This window comes from Electrophorus electricus, chromosome 14 (genome assembly GCF_013358815.1).
Source record: "Electrophorus electricus isolate fEleEle1 chromosome 14, fEleEle1.pri, whole genome shotgun sequence".
NCBI lineage: Eukaryota > Metazoa > Chordata > Actinopteri > Gymnotiformes > Gymnotidae > Electrophorus > Electrophorus electricus.
Window position 1 is genome coordinate 6750119 of NC_049548.1, and position 12136 is coordinate 6762254.

Genomic DNA, 12136 nt, shown 5'->3' on the forward strand with positions numbered 1-12136 from the left:
CATTTCAATAGGACATTTTCGTAAATGTTTTAGCTAAACATTGTCTTAAAGGTTGCTGTGATATTTTAGTGAATTATTCTAAATGTTTTCCGACATAGTTTTCGAACCCATCTAAATGATAACAAAAATGCAGTCGTTTAGTAAAATGACACTGGAGGTCTGAAGGTCAGGTTTTTTTTTTTTAGAGCATATTAGTTAACCTAGCTAGCTAGCTAATTAGCTAACTCGTAGCTTCGCCCACCAACCTTTTCGAATGAAAGACTTGTGAAGTCTTGCAACATGAATCAACACAAATTGTCGCCAAAAAAACGTTTTATGAAACCGATTCTCTTTGGCACCTTAATCGCAGGTCTTGCCACAGCATTTTTCAACAGGTAAGGTTATTTTCAAAGTACGATTCATGCCACTTTATTAGAAGCATAGTTAACAAGCTAGATGAGGTGATCTGCATTAAACTATGCACAGATCACTTTCTCTATCTTAAGCTTCTAAGCTGTGTCAGTGGCATGAATATTCATCCATTACTACTATCATCAAACAAAGTAAATTGTATTGCTCTTTATTTACTTTTGGTAACTCTAATAAGCAGGACAGCTCTTGAGTTGCAAAGTTAGCTAACCCTAGCTAAAGCTAAATGATGACGCCGTAAGCCTATAGCTAGCTAGCTAGCTAGCTACTGTTTCAATGTTAAGCTCTAGTTTTTTCCCCCTTGAAAGTCGACCGTGAATGTTATGCTTGGACACCTTTACATTAGAAATGTTAATGATTCGTCTTCATTTTACATTTGGGAATAACTTGGCATTCAATTTTGTCTTACTGTCGAACCTGTAACGTTTTTCATCAGTATTGCAACTAAACATGACTTATCTCCTGAAGGCATTTGTTCTTAAAAGACGTGGAAGAGATTCGAGCTCAGGAACGTGCACGTTATGATGCCAAAAGGTTAGAGGTACTACAAAGAAGAGAGAAACAAATAGAAAAGCTGACTGAGAAGAAACAAAAAGAGGACAAGTGAACTTATGCACTTTCCGTGAAATGAATCATCAACTTACCTTTGAGGATAGCAGAAATGCGCTTTCAGGTGACAAGATGACCACTGAAAATACCAGGGTGCCTGTCTTTAATATGCCTATGTGTGTGTGAGATTAAATCAGTTTACAATGTGATAAATCTGAGAAACACTTGGCACACACAAAGTTATCAACACTTGCAAGGAGTCGGAAAGGACATTAGTGTGTGTGTGGCAAGAACATCTTCCACTACATTCAATAAAACTATAAAACAATAAAACTATATGGAACTAAGGGACTCAATATGAAAGTGAACCTAACTGAAAGTGAACCTAACTGTGCTGCGACAGTGTTGCGTGTGCCTGTTATCAAGCCACAGACAAATATCTTTGATATTAAATTGCCAAGAGGATAAGTACAGTTTCCAGTAAAACATTTTGTATTTCACCTTTCAAGTTTAATGCTTCAGCACAGTATCTGCCATATGAGTTATGTACATGATTGCAGTTCCCAATTTTTTTTTTCAAAGTAACCTTTAATGTTTTAAATGAATGTATGAAAGAACCTAAAATATATGTAAATATTAAACAAAATAAAAATACAAATGAGGCATTTGTAAATTAATGGACATGTTTATGGTATTAAAATTAAAGCTTTTCACTCTGAAATGGTTCATTGTAAAGGTTATATTTACTATATTGTTATTTATTTTTGGCTAACATAAGATTGCCCATAAATTGTTATTGTATTGCCAATGTCGTCTTTATTTTAAAATGAACATATATTAAACAATTTCATGTTGAACTTGTAGACAGCTATGTGTTTTATGCATAGTCAGTGCATTATGCAGGCTGCAGTGCAACCCACCTACCCTTGGTCACCCTTGTCACTGCAGGCCCATGTTTGTTAGGATATACCACAGCTGTGGGAGAGGGTATTATGCCAGACAGCACAGCAATAAAAAATGAAAGCGTAACCGTGCATAGTATGCCACAAAAGTAGCATAGTTTTTGTTGTTTGGGGTGTCTGGCTTCATGTTTCTGCTAGGTCTTTGCTAATTGTATAAAAAAAACTAAATGTTATGGCAGATAGGCTTATAGTAATATCATAATACATTCTTTCTCTGGTCAGTTTGCATTTTTCCTAGGCTGAAGTACGAATTATAACTTTGAACTGAATTACATAAATTAAGTGAGCAGATTTTTTTAGATTAAAACCAAATGTAATCACTGTCCGGCCACTGGGACAACATCCATTAAAATGTTTAGAGTGCCATCTGCTGAAAGCTAGCAAAAAATTTTTTGTCAATATGCAAATCTAAAGCTTATGGGAATACGTTTTGGATTCTCACAAGATTTAAGAACGGTCAAGGCTTCCTGCTGGGAACAAAGTAATAATGCAAGGAGTTTCACCAAAACCAAATAAGCTTGTTCAGCAGTCTAATTTACTACCTTCTTTGTGACAGAGTGCAGGTTGTCATTTGCCAAGCCTGGTAGGCCCAGTAATTTTCCATCACTGTACAGACAGAAGCTCTATCAGTCCAGTTACTCAGCAAAAGTCCAACCTTCTTCCTTTCATGCAAGACGTAATGGATTCCCACAGGTCTGTCTCTGGTAATGGAATGATTGATGTGGCGGAGACTTAAGAATGGTTCTTGGAGAACCCCTATATGACAGACAGTTCAGTGGACAGCATACCCTGTCTTCTCACAACTACACCTGTTTGTTGAACCGGTAGGTGCAGCAAATACACATAGCAGAACGAGTTGACAGGGGACTGAATTGGGGTGAAAGAGCTTGGAGAAAGATTTCACAGACACAATCCTTCCTCTATGAATAGTCTAAGGTGATAATTTTAATTAGTATAATTCATATTCTTTAGCATAATAGGAAGATCCTCTTTGACATGTTTAGTTATATTACACTGGATGCCAAGGAGAAGGAGAACCACCTTTTAGTGTAGTAATCTTTAATTGTCTTGTCATGTTACGACTCGGTTAAAGGTGCGTATTTAATTTTGAAGTATTTATAGGTCATACAGTGTTCTGTTCAGTATCTGAAAGGAAAAACTAACTGGATTTATCGAAGTTATGTTCATTTTTCAAAGTCAACATTATTCCCCCTAAGCCCTTCTATGATTAGCAGTTTGTCAACACAGTCATTCTCTGAACATGCATAAAGACATATCCTGTGATGTTAGAATCTAAAACAGATATTATCGCAACGGGCTATAAATATACCTGTTAATGTTTTCTCTTTTAGTTGCTGTCTGTGGTTTTCTTTTGAGAGCTAAAAAGGTGTATTTTCCTCATGATAAATCAGTCAGTGAAATATTTCACTGCGAGTTATACTGTGTATCACTATGTATGTGACAAATAAACCAAATTTGAACTTGATATAGTCTGGACATACAAGGATGATACATGATTTCTAATTGTAGAATTCTAATTGAGTATTTTTCAAACACAAGTCATTAATTTGCTTTTAGCAAATCAAGTAATTACAGAGATAAGATAAGGTTGTATTACTACCTTGTTACTGCTTGGTTCTTTGAAGTCTGAAGTGAAATCGCATCATTATTGCAAGCTAGACTTTAGGAACATAGGAATCGTTCAATCATTTTCATGTCACATTTAGAAAATTAACTATCGATGCTGGGGTGTGAAACATTTTTAAAATGGCTCATCTTTCCATGTATAAACAAAAACACAAGCTTCATTTTCTATTGTCTTCTTGGTCTTTTCACTAATAATCCTCTTGGCTGCATCTGGATATCATTTTCAGACCATAACATGAGCCTTTTATGAAATATTTTGCCAACTTATTCAATCATTTCTTGATCAGTATGTTTGGCATTCAGTAGTCATCTACAGTTTCCCTCAAAACTGCAAATGAGAAAATATATTTGCGTAAATATGATTCATGAAAATGGAGAAAAAATCTTTCATGTTATATATCAAGATTTATTGCAATGTGACAGTCAATTTTTGTTCATCTGCCAACATTTAAATGAGTGCTTTATGATTTGTGAGATGTATTATCTTTTTCTGAACACAACAGGAACAACAGTACAACAGGGATAAAGTGCAGGTCTTTAGTTGTTTTTACACACACACATCTTGTGACTCTCCAAGTTAGCTTGTTTGTGGTATTGTATTTTATATGGTTAAGTCCTCCAGGGGGCACTATCCCATTCTCAATGGTAGCTTTCTTATTCAAACGTGATTTCTCTCTGTGCTATATATAAAATGAAATAAATGTATAAAATATACTTTTACCAAGGAAATTATTGTAAACACCATTGTAGGGGCATCTTGTGCATAGTTGCTATGCACCCACTAGCCTTAGGAGCTACAGGATTGCTGTTGGCTGGGTAGTTTTGGGGGGTGGATGGAACTCTTTCAACCCAGCAATGACACCGGCACATGTAAGAACCCCAGCAATGCTGATGTGCCTGATGAATTTGTGTCAGCTCAACACCCTCAACTGTGCCACTGCAACACTAACAAACCTGTTGTGCTAAGAATGGACCCACACCCATTATATCCAGTTAGCTTTGGCCCTGGATTGCAGAACTGCCTTGTGAAAGGTATCAGTATAGAACAAATGTGGTCTTGAATTGCAATCTTTGAACTTTATTATTACAGCAGCAATTGCTTACTGTGTGGACTTTAAACATGATACTTTTTGTCTTTAATCTGGTAAAGTGTGCATAAGGAATTGCAAAAGTCACTAAACTTCAAGGCATTACATTTGTACCATGAGAGAACAAATTGTAATAATTGACTACCCCTCTGGCATTGTCTGAGAAATGGTATGCTTATTATGTTGGTTTAGAAAATACATAACACTAAAACATTCATTTAAAAGCCAAATTAAACAGTAAGAAATATTTAACAGTTTTTACTTCTGTTGACAAAATGTAAATGAATCCATTAAAGTTTAATAGTCTAACTATTAAAGAACAGCAGAACATAATTATACTTATATGTTATTATAGGATGTCTGATACTGGTTCTATGAATTTACATAATTGTGAAGGCATAAGAACTGGTCTCTCTAGCCTAAAAACATACAACACATACCAGACTGTATTATTTTAATAGATGTCTTTCATGAAAGTGGTTAGTGTCATCTGATATATTTATCAATAAGTAGTTAAGCGAGGTATTTTAGTAACAAAGCCCACTGTCTTCTCTTCCTTTGCTGGCCTAAGGAAGTGCCCCTAGATTAAATCTGATGAGAAGTAATTATGGAGTGTCTGCTTAAACCTGTAATACAGATTTATTACACTTTAGCTTCATTAAAATGTTATCCTTCCTTTCTACAAGAAACAATAACAAAACTTAATCTTTAAAGTGCATCAACTGTGATGTGTCTGATGTCAACAATCAGACCAGAGGTTTGACCTTCAGGTTAAATTCACTATTAGACTGAAACAATTTATTTTTCATCGATCTGCTCTTCTGACACTTACTGGTCTTTCTGTAATTCTGTCTCAGTCCAGTTACATAAATTCTTTAATTCCTATTAATTTCTTTTGTTTGTTTTATGTTTGATAACCCACCTGTATCAGTACGGCTAAACATGGGTGGCACATTTGTGGGATGTATTTCTGAGGTATTGAGCCATTGTGGTGGCGTATGCTGGAAGATGACAGGGCAGATGGTTTATTAGAGCTGAACTCAGCTGGAGGTGCTGAATTAGACAGAGGACAGAGACACTCTCACAGCCAGGTGCAATACCCCTCCCCTTACCCCAGATCCCATAGGCTTGTGCCCATACCACACAATAGCCACACTGACCACACAACAACTTCCTGCTCTGAAGCACTGTGTCTGCAGTTTTCATTTACTGGTATCATTATTTTTGCAATACAATATCTATATTCATAGTATCAACAAAGCATATACACATGCATAAACACATTATACAACTAATGACTACAAAGCACAGATTTCAACCTCATGTTTATCCTTGTAATGTCTGACAGTACAAGGGTTATTCATTGATCATAAATCTAATTCTTAATGTCATTGGGTGAGTGTATTTAGGTGACCACAAAGGGAGAGGACAAATGGATGTGTAGCAGAGGGGACACTGAAATAACTGATGCATAAATGACCACTATATCAATAGAGTTTGCCTTTATTGGATAGTAGGGTTTGTCTTTAGGACGTCTGTCTTTTTCACGAGCCGCATAGTTTCAGGAGTTGCTTATTTAAGAATGACATAGATTAATCCACTGAAGGGAAAAAACATGGGTGGAAATGGTTTTGTGCGGGGTTCATTACTGCATTTCATGTAAAGAAGATTTCTCTATCATAAGAGTGTAGTCCTGTCAGGGAACTATCATTCATACCAACTTGGAGCTAAATCTATACTTGTATTCCATGTCTATACACTTCATACAAACCTGCAGTGTCTCTTGGTCACATGCAAAATTATTTATTCCTTTGATCTTTGTCTTAGACAATCATATACAGCTCACCACCTGCTACTATCTTCATGCACAGGTCTAATCCCTATCCAAGACCAAGCTCTATGGAAATGAGATCTATTTAATGAGATATGTAAACGATAATTATGATTATGACCCCTGAGATGCCGGTTTCTCAAAGTAATTAAAGATGAAATTGCAGCAGGAAATGAAGCAGCCCAGAGGCAAAAAGAAAAAAATAGCTAACACTACGATTAAAAGTTCACTTTTGGTATGTAACAACTCCAAGTTCTTTTAGTTATCATTATTGCTGTTGAAATATTTAGGCAAAATCAAGTGCATTCTTCTATGACAGAGGATAGGAGCACTTAAAATAGACTGCTGAATTTTACCTGGATGCTGGCTTCAGAGGTTGTGGGAATGTGTATTGCAGTGTCCCGCTGAAATTTCTGCTTTAGAGGATTCTGCAACCCCACAGCTGAGACTGCATAAAAACTATATTAAAGACTATATTGTTTAGAAGTATCAAATATTGTTTTGAAAGTATACATTTTAGATTTGTAAATTTATATATACTCACAATATTATCAAAGCGTTAGAGCTAACATAACTGCAGTGAATCAAGTTGAAATTCATTAGCAAAATGTAAGTGGAGCATCAGAAATAAGATTTCACTGGTGTTGACAGATGTCAGGTAGATAAGGGTTCTTAAAATTTTATATAAATGGGAGGGTCACAAAGCTCATTAAATGTTTCTTTGCAGTCCCCCTTGTCTCTTGTGATATATAACAAAGAGGACATGCAAAAGATATGGAATGAAATGGGCTAAAAAGGTTAAACACTGGCAAGTAGAACTAGTAGTAGTGGACTGGTACACTTTGAGGGTGCATCCCAAAACCTTTGCCACAAGTCCGTCCACAGACCGAAAGAATAAAGAATGAAAGCTGATAAAAGAACAATAAGCAAATATGTGCATCATGATAGCTTCATCATAAGTATGTGCTTGAGGGAACAGCTGAAGGAAATAGTTTCTTCCATACATCTCTTTCAGCATCAGCACAGTACTTTGTGCATTTGAAAATATTTCTGGATCAAGAGGCGCTGAAAAGATGAGTGTGAGAAGGAAAATTAGACTCTTAAGGTTGCAGCCCCCTTACTTGTTGAGCTTCACCGAATTAGTAAATTGATTTCACCTGAGGTGAATTGACCAAACTTTATAAACTTCCTTTTTGAAATCAATGTTTGGCTGAGGGCAACAACAAATGAGAAATTATTCAATGTTTCACCTTCTCTTCTAACCCAAAAGATTTGTATAAAAATAAAAATTCAACTAAAGAAGGCAAAGAACATCATAAACAGACATAGATGAGAGAGACAGAGAACAAGAAAAACAACAAAAACAAAATTATTGAATCTTTCTAACTCCTGTCTGGGTGTTCATACTTGAGACTTGAGACTTCATACTTGATCTTGGAAAGAAGTGTATGAGGCAATTAATTATTCGTATTGGTATTATAAAGTAAGTCTTAATTCCTGACGTGCATTTTCAAATTATGTAGCTTTGGCCTGAGAACTTGTTTGCTCTTTCAAGGGATAAAACAGAAGGAAATATATGAAGATGGGAAAGCATCAGCATAGGCTGAGATCCTTGCCAGGGCTGTACCTCAAAGACAAGACACAATGACAGCACAAGCTTGTCTATGTCTCCTCTGCCAACAATTACACTGACCTTATCTGACAAGTACCAGTTCTTGAATGGAAGGTACAGCCTTTTCTCCCCAGTGAGCACCAACCAATGGACATGAATGAAGGAGATAAAAAATACAGATAGAGGATAACAGGGCATAAGATAACATAACTGAAGGTTTCTGTTCTGCCTCCCAGGTTTTCAATGGAAGCCAAGCTTTTGCAGGACCAGTATATATATATATATATATATATATATATATATATATATATATATATATATATATATATATATATATATATATATATGTGTGTGTGTGTGTGTGTATGAAAAGTGTGTCATTAGGTATTGGCGAACCTTTCCTACCAGTTATGTAACCTCCCCATGCCAGATCTGAGAATATATTAGAGCTATATCAGTGATTGTGGGCAAGTTTAAAGTAAATGTAAGCATATAAGTGTAAAAGCAGTTTTGAACTTATGTATCCATTTATGCCATAATTCATTTAGTTTCTGAATAATGCCAATTTGATTGTAATGTATTCTATTGATTAATGATGCAAAATGAAGGTTCTCTCCCATCTTGGGAGCAATTATGACTGCAGCAGAGCACCTGCCTTGTGCTGTGGTTATGCTCTGTGTGACTTTCTGCAGACTTCCTGAGATTAGATTAACTGTACTTAATGCTCTTGACTGTTTTGGCTGTGATACCTTAATGTGTCTGTCCTTGGCAATGTCCCCTGTGGTTGATATGAGATTTTTTTCTCATGGATTTGAACACATTTCCTTATTATCTATGCTGAATTAATTTTAAGATAATCTTTATTAACAGAGTTAGAACAGTAGGACTTACTCAAGTACATATTTTTTTTCCAGTAAAAGAAAAGTGAAAGTGACTTTTTTATCTGGTTTATAAAAGAAGCAGTTGTTTATTTTCCTATCAGTAACTTACTGTAATTACTGAACAGGAAATGTAAAAATCAGGCAAATATTACTTGAGCTAGAATACAAAAATTATTCATGTTAGATTTTGGTAATTTAGGGGAATGTGAAACACTGTTTTCAAATTGTTGCATTGCTATTAATTTGCTGCTAATCTTCTACAGCAATAGACCTGCCAACCAAACTGGTCACTGCTACCATAACGCACAAAACTTCAGTAGCAGCATGTTGTTGGAGACTGGTCTGTTGCGTTGTTCAAGTGTGTACTTCTTACACCATGCATAAACTCTCACAGCCTGCAGTAAGCAGTACTGTTATGTGACTTTCCCACCAACTAAGTAGAAAAGCTGGGTCCAGAGCTTGTGCCGGTTCCTGTGAACTAGCGAATCTTTTACGAATTTTCCACTGGGTCAAGAACCCAATGATTACGTCAGCTATGTGGATGTGGGTGTTTCATCCACCGGAAACAGAAGTTGGAAGACTGCGTATAAACTACATGGCCATATTGCAAGTAATGTGTTTGTTTCTTCCACGGACCACTTACCATGATTCATTACTAACTGCAGTTCTCGCATTTTTAGTTGTAAATGGTAGTAAGGTGGGTAAACAACTTTATGAGGTTACCCTATGACCCCGCCCTTCGACCATTTACATCATAGGTTCGTGGGGTTAAGACCAACAAGATTATAGGGTCAGAACGGTACCAATTTTCTGGTCAAGAACCTATGATTTTGCAGTGGAAAAGTGTTACTGTTCGGGATTTTGGCACCAGCACTGGCATCATGTCAATGGGGAAGTGCTATTAGTGTCAGACCAAGTGATGCCATACCATAAATGGGAGATGACATTGTGTTGTATGTGTTACAGACGAGTGGGCGCGTGCGCACTAGCGTGCACATGACAGGCAGCACATAATTCTGCAAGTGCTCTTGCACCCCATGTGGCTCACAGATGTAATCGGGACGTCTCTCAGTGGGGGCATGATGAGCTCATTAAGGGTGATCAATTTGAGGAAGAAACGCCTGCCGCACTGATAACGCCACATCCAGGCCTGATGCCTGTTCCTGCCTTCACAACTCCGCGTGAGCCAGACGATGTGGCATGCTGACAGCTTGAACTCCTTGGTTGAAGTCCTCCCTAGAAGGGCCGGGGTGGCCTCAGCCTGTTCTGTGGCAGTGAAGGAAGGCTTTGATCGGTGCTGTCACGACAGCCATTCATCATTTTGATGTGTTGTTTACGTGAGTCTCGTGTGGGATCTCTGTGTCTTAAGCCGTCTTCAAAGTAAACAGGCCTTCATGTTAGAAAGGCAGCTCGTGGATTTGGTGGATAAGTAATGACTTCTCCTGAAGGGATCACACTGCACTGTCAGATATTCTCCTTTTTCTCCTTTTGGAGTGTGTTGTGATTGCAGTTGTACTAATTGCCAGCGTCTTTTGTCTGGCTCTACATAATAACTCAGGCCATGAAATAAAAGGATAACTGCAAAAATGTGGCTTTTCTTTCTTAGAGGGAGAGAAATTACATTAGTGAGCATATTTAATCTCTCCTATCCCTTTGTGTGGTTGTTTTTAGGGACTTGGCCTAAACGTTTCTTCCTACACATTGTGAAAGATCGATGGGAAAATAAATAAATATGTGAACTGGTTATCGCCACCCAAACCTATCTGTGGGTATTGGTGTCTGTTGGGAGTTAATAAGATGTCAGAGAAGATTGATGGTTGAGCCATATGGAGGAGGTTTGGCATAAAATTGTACCATGTGTTTTTATGAAAATGGGCTGAAAGGAAGAAGAGTTAAGCAGTGCTTCCAACATCACAGCTTGCACCAGGTGCATATGGGGAACATTTTATTCCTACTTTAGTCCTTAGCATCACTAGAAATTATACACTGTTACACTGGCAACCTGCAGAAAGGCACGTTAAAATATGTTCTTTACATGTGTTACTGAAGAGGAAATACTTTTCCATAATTCATTATTACATTGAGTGGTACATTGGTTTTGATAATGTGAACAAAGAGTCATCATAGGTCAGTAGAAAGATCAGTGCTTACCTCAGTGACATCAAATAAGCCTTGAATTGGTGTGCTTTGGACTCCTCTGGATGTTGATGCATCCAATTATGTGACTATAATTCTTTTCATGGAAACTGTGGCAATTGCTGAATTTATGTGTCAGGCTTTGGTGCAGGCTTTGGTGAATTAAACATTTCCCATAAGTACTTTGTTTATTTGAGAATGACTATGTTACTGAATGCTAAGTGTGACCCTCAAGTGAAGTGTTGCCAAATTCTCTCTTTGTGATCTTGACATTATCTCTGAGGCTTTGAGCCCATCTCTGCTTTCCTACATTATCTCCCCTCTCAGAGTGTGCCAACAATTTGGACTAGACCTAATTCAGTTCAAATTGGTCTTTGCTCTTAATCTATATCTCTCTGTCTCTGTCTCTGTCTCTGTCTCTGTCTCTCTCTCTCTCTCTCTCTCTCTCTCTCTCTCTCTCTCTCTCTCTCTCTCTCTCTCTCTCTCTCTCTTTCTCCATCCATGAGGAGGAGCCCAGGGAGGCTTGCCTGTCTTTTCAAATCCCCCATCCATCACTCAGGCACTCGAGCGGAGGAGGCTTGCGGGTGTGTGTAGTTGATACCTCAGAGTAAGGTCCCTGGGAAGCTTCACACACATGTCAGAAAAGGAGCCATCTGCTCTCTTCAGAGGATTTGCTTCAGGTCAGGCTGAGATAGTAACAAAGAAAAGAAGCTTCTGGCAAACATAGTGACCCTACTTTCAACTCTGACAATGTTGTTTGTCTAATTAGCAGCCCATTGGTTTTAGCTTGTAATCTGGGCATGGTACACAGTACAAAAGGCTGGTTGTGCCAGAGAGTTGGCTCTTTGGTTTGGAGGTCAGAGCACATATTTACCACCTGTAAGACTTAGGCTTGAGAGTGGGTGTGGTTGCTGCCTTCAGCCCTTTGTCACACTAGGGAAATATATTAAAGGCTTTTTGGCAGGCTATTTCCCAAAGGATGTGCAGCTCTCGGCTCATAGCCAGCTGTGTTAAGACTGAAC

At 37.6% G+C, this 12136-nt stretch overlaps 1 long non-coding RNA gene across 1 annotated transcript; it reads left to right on the plus strand.

The window, feature by feature from the left end:
• Nucleotides 1-3: 3 nt before the first annotated feature.
• LOC113579408 lies at nucleotides 4-1814 on the plus strand. Its single transcript, XR_003410868.2, has 2 exons — nucleotides 4-374; nucleotides 877-1814. It is a non-coding gene; the product is annotated as an uncharacterized LOC113579408 (long non-coding RNA).
• Nucleotides 1815-12136: the final 10322 nt, after the last annotated feature.